Source organism: Choristoneura fumiferana, chromosome 2 (genome assembly GCF_025370935.1).
Source record: "Choristoneura fumiferana chromosome 2, NRCan_CFum_1, whole genome shotgun sequence".
In the NCBI taxonomy this organism is placed as follows: Eukaryota; Metazoa; Arthropoda; class Insecta; order Lepidoptera; family Tortricidae; genus Choristoneura; species Choristoneura fumiferana.
The window spans coordinates 9,491,842-9,497,514 of NC_133473.1; positions in this window are offsets into that span (position 1 = coordinate 9,491,842).

The window sequence follows — 5,673 nt, forward strand, 5'->3', positions numbered from 1 at the left end:
AGATTAATCATTCATTCATTGAGGTACTGTATGTATATAAAGTATGCATTCATCAACGGTGTCATGTGTTTAATCTCATACACGAAATGTTACCATTATCGAGTCAGAATGTAATAAACATCATTAAGTGTCAAAATATCGTTTTTAGTGTTCCGGAGCCAATATGGCAAAAACGGAACCCTTATAGTTTCGTCAAGGCCGTCTGTCTGTCTGTCCGTCTGTATGTCACAGGCATTTTACTCGAAAACTACAATATGTATATCAATGAAATTTGGAGTACAGATGTCTTGTCAAAGCAGCTATTTAGTTTTGTAGTTAAATTACAAAAATAAATATTTATAGGTTTCACTCCATCCATACACGTAACAGAAATTCAAAAACATAATTTTTAACTCGCATCAGCGTGTGGCACATACTCGTAGTTCGACAGCTCTTTTGAAAAGATAGTAAATTTTCTCAAAAACTTTTTTGATTAAGTGAAGATTTCCGGAAATAATCGCTCCCAAAGTAGCAAAAACTGTGTCCCTCCCTCTATCTTGTAAACCGTTTGTCCAAAAAATATACAAAAAATATGGAAAGGTAACGCTTAATAAATACTTTCAACGAAAATTGGTTTCAACATGATCGGATATACCGTTTTTGAGTTATTGCCGAAAAACTGCGCTTCTCAACAAAAGGACGTAAGTAAGTGTTTTAAATGTGTTATAACGCACATAATATTACTTGATTTTTTTTGTAATAGCCACAGAACCCTATCTGGGCGTATCCGACACGCTCTTGGCCGATTTTTTAAATTATGATATTCGACTAAAAATTAGATTTTTATTCCTCCGTCAAACAAAAATGCTGTGAAGCAAGGGCTGTAAAGTAGATCTATGTATTATAAATCGTAACATATTTATTGTGAGGTTAACGCGATTACGTCAAATAATGATCATGATGTTTTATAGTGATTGTTATCTGATTTTTAACTCGGGCGCTGGAAAGCTCGAATAATCTACGGCAGCGAATATCAGCGTTAATAAAATGTCAGAATAACTGGCATAATTAACTTATCATCGGATGGACGATTTACATTTGCTCGCGCCCGCACTCAATCGGATGGTGTCGGCAATGCAATGAAATCGAGGAAAAAATGATTCGGATATTCGGAGAGCGAGAAATGAATGGGCGACCGGTTATTGTCGGTTCGCATACAGCCTCCAAATGGACTGCGCTCGTTCAATTTCGATACTTTTACAACACAATAGACGAGAGTAAGGCGTGCTCGCTCACCTGTCAAATTAAAAAAAAGCCCAAGCATATTCAGAATAAACTGGTAAAAGCTGCGTTATGTACAATGCGTCTGTTTTAAACTTTTATTTGCTTTGTTGATTAAATTTATTGGAACAGTCTTGTCCGTATTAATTGGACCAGAAATTCTTTGAAATATAAATACGGTCAGTTGAGAAACGAGTGCAAATGCATGCTTGTCTTTGAAGGCAAAGCGTACAGTGGCTAGTTCGACGATTTGAATTGCTGCATATTTTCATGCTCAGCCTTTTTTTCTACATATTTCATTGCCAGACACGACCACATGATAATAAATGAGCTGTTACTGTCTTCGCCATTCACCCAGTACCTCTGTTACTACACGCACAGTACTGTTTCAAAACCTTCGTACCTGAAAAGCCATCATGTTGAATGAATACATGTAGAAACCTGAAAAAAAGGATCACAAGTACAAACGTAATTTTTTCTTCGAATTGCAGGTAAAAGCTTGTAAAGTAATTAAACTTCATTGTGTTCCGGCAGGGTCGTCGGCGGACCGCACATTTTGCAGGTTTCGTCGACAACGAACCAATTAATGTCACGGTTACATCGTCTCGAAACCCGAATCATGCGCGGTTTCTTCATCATGTCTTCTGGCTTCGTAGAAAATTAACGTCGAGTTCCTAAAAAATAACAATGCCCTTCATAACTGGCTTTGTCAATAGTTTTTTGATGAATCTTCGAGAAGGAAATGCATACGTGAATATAAGAATTATTAAACACACCTGGTTTTTGCTGACATGGTACAAAATTAGTGTTCCTAGATCAGTTAATATTACACAATGCGTTATTGTTTCATTAGTGTAATTTATGTTCACGTAGGTACGCCCACACTTTCACGTAAAAAATGTCACCTCGCCGAATTCTGTGAAGCTTAAACAAATGGATAAATTCAAACAAGAAGGGTTCTAAATATTCTGGGTGATTTGGGAGACGCGAGCAGGACGAACCTACACCATCTGTAATTGATAATGTATCATTCACAATCATAGTTTAATGAAAGTCACACACTTTAAACTATAGAGTGACCTTGAACTTAGTAATAACTGAATAATCTTTGCTTTCAACATAAAAAAATAACTTGAATCTCACCAATATATTGGTACGATGTAGTAGATGTGGTCCGGTAAGGTATGTTCTTCACGTCTCCCGAATCACCCTGCTTAAGGTGCTTTATTTTAATATACGTGTTAGCAATTTATATCGATGCGTAAAAGCCAATTTAACGCTTCTTTTGTGGTACATTTAAGTACATTATATGCCCAAACTTACCCTCACTACGTTGCAAAATATTCAAGAAGTTTGCTGGCATCTGTAAACTGTTGTACGTGCGCCTACGATGTGCTACGAGTACGCCCCGTAGAGGTCTCCTACGAAACGTCGTAGCATTGTGGTCAGTGTAGATCCCTTTTATTTGTCTGCACGAATAGAATGAATGAAAGTAATATCTGAAAGTCCTTGTGCAATTTTTTTTGCAATTTACTAAGCAGCACATCCCACAACCCACTCATATTAAATATAAATGCGAAAATTTGTAAGTATGTTTGTTACCTCACCACGTCAAAACCACTGAACCAATTTAAATGAAATTCTATATACAATTTGAGTACCGAAGAATGATAAAGGATTGTTTTTATAGCGGGATAGCGATAAACAAATTCTGTGCAGACGGAGTCGCGGGCAACAGGCTAGTACATTCGTACATATTTTCATTCAAAACATTCGCGCCAGGTCGTGTGAAGATCTACAATGATTGCGCATAAGAGACAGGTTGACTTTTGCGCAAGTCATTTAGTGTTAGCGCTTGTAGAATGGATGCTAAGTTAATGATGTCTTTTGTATGAATGTTTACTAAAGATACAGATTGGTACCACTAAATAATAAAGACCATTTTAATTACTTAAGGCTTGTTCTTCGGTACATCACCTCCGCTAAGCAAACATTTCTCTTTTTAATTATAATTAGTGAATGGATGGGCAATTAATTAATTAATTATGAAGTAACCTTTGCTTGATAAACAAACAGGCGCGTGCGCGTTGTCGTGGCTTCCAAGATCGTTTTACTGACTGAGTGAGTGCGAAGCGCTAGCGAAGCGTCTCTATCTCAGGACTCTGTGTCAGGACGTATTTCTCAAGCGATTCTCGTAAATTTAGTGAGGTTTGATAATATATATTGACTGTGCTATTGTATTTTTTTCAAATAGGGGTCAAAATCGTAAAAATATCATATTTCACCCATTTAAAAAAACGCACAATGGTAATACTAGTTTTATAAGTAATTAAATTGTAGGGCATTTGTACAAGTTAATAATTTTAAAGTTCCGTACCTACACAAAAGGAGAAAAACGGACTCCTATTACTGTCGCTATGCTGTTCTTCTGTCTGTCACAATGCTGACCGTGACACAAGAACCGTGACATTAAGATAAACTGATTTAATTGTAAAACATGAGTAAGTTTATTAATAACAACTTTTTCTTTAAGAAGTTCGTATCGTTTTAGGAATTCTTTATAACATAAGTTTAACAAAAGGCACTATTATACGTGAAATGGAATAATGATAGTGAAAAAAAACAGTATATTGAAGTCTATGCAATAATTTTTACAGCCATTAAGGCTTCCACATACCCGCCCAAGGAAAGTAGGGCGATCATTAAACGAAATGCTTGTCTTGTCAGTTAGGGCAAGATTAACGCACGCTCGAGCATTCCCTCTCACGCAACAGATGACCAATTGTTCGCTCTCCCATAAAGGCAGCCGCTAAAAGTTTTCCCATTTATTCAGTGCTCATACGTCAAGTCGCAAGTTGTAGCGCGCGGGGGGGACGCGGCGCGTTCCGGCGCGATAAGGCGCGCCATTGTCGCGCCGACGGCGCACGTTTCCTCCGCCGCCGACGGGCCTACCGCATTGTTCCCTCCCGTAATGAACAAACTTATTCCCCAGCCTAATGCAGCTAGCGCCGAATTCGCTCGCATCCTTATCTAGCCCGAATTGTCACAGCACGCTTGTCACCTGCACGCACGCTTGATGGTAATATTATTGTCCGAAACCCATCGGCCTAGTTCTGTTTGTATAGAGTTAGCGAAGTATCGGTGTGTGCACATTTAGCACAATGTGGAGGTTGTTTGACGAGGGCCCGTGTGTATTAAGGGACCTTGGGGCAAAATTTAGTAATAATTAGATGTCATGTTTGCCCTGAATTAGTTGCTTAGTTTGAATGATACAATGCTGTGTCGACAATCGCTATTCATTCAAGATGCTCGTATTATTTAAATTAATTATTCAAGTAAACGAAGCAAACGAATAAATAAGTAAATACTATTGCTAATGGATGGTGTTGAATAACTGTTATCAGAGAGAGGCAGCTCGTCGCAATACTTTTAATATATATCTACTAGTTACAGATAAATTTATATTTTATGAAATTTCGGACACAAAGTGAGATCAAAAAGTTTATGTTAGTTGCATATAAACCATGAAAAGAAAAAAAGACACAGATGACATCACAAATACGTCAAGTCAAGTTGTACGCGGCGCGTTCCCACGGCGCAAGTATTATTCCCCAGCCTAATGCAAGATACTTGTCACCTGCACGCACGGCATTACTTGTATAGTGTGCACATTTAGCACAATGTGGCCCGTGTGTATTAAGGGACCTTGGGGCAAAATTTAGTAATAATTAGATGTCATGTTTGCCCTGAATTAGTTGCTTAGTTTGAATGATACAATGCTGTGCTCGCGAAGCAAAAATAAGTAAATGTTATCATCAGCTCGTCGCAATACTTTTAATATATATCTACTAGTTACAGATAAATATATATTTTATGAAATTTCGGACACAAAGAGATCAAAAATGTTATGTGTAGCAAAATGCATATAAACCATGTACATAAATCACTAAATTGAAAAGAAAAAAATATCACAAATAGCATGTCTAATATACCTATTCAATTGAGTATATTTTTAATAGTAGATTGTTCAACAAGGGACTACAACATGGCATTATGGTTGTCTAGTCTTGCGTTAATCACTACTTTTCACTTTGAATGCGAGGAAAAAAAAACCCTTTGAGAATAAAAAGGAGTTTTAGTCCCGATATGCAGAGACTAAAGTAACATTTTAAGAGCACGAGAAGAAGTGAAAAAGAATATAATATGTACCTACAGGCGTTCCCATTATTAACGATTTTATCCATCAATTAATAGCGCAAGCGGCGGCCCGGGAGCCCATTATCCGCTGAAGATACACCCGCCCGGGTAAACTCTTGTCGCAGCGTATTATGTATTCATTGTGGCGCCAAATTTCTTATTCATTTGAATACATTCAAAAATTCTCGTAGAAGATAGTAGCGCTCCTATTTCAAT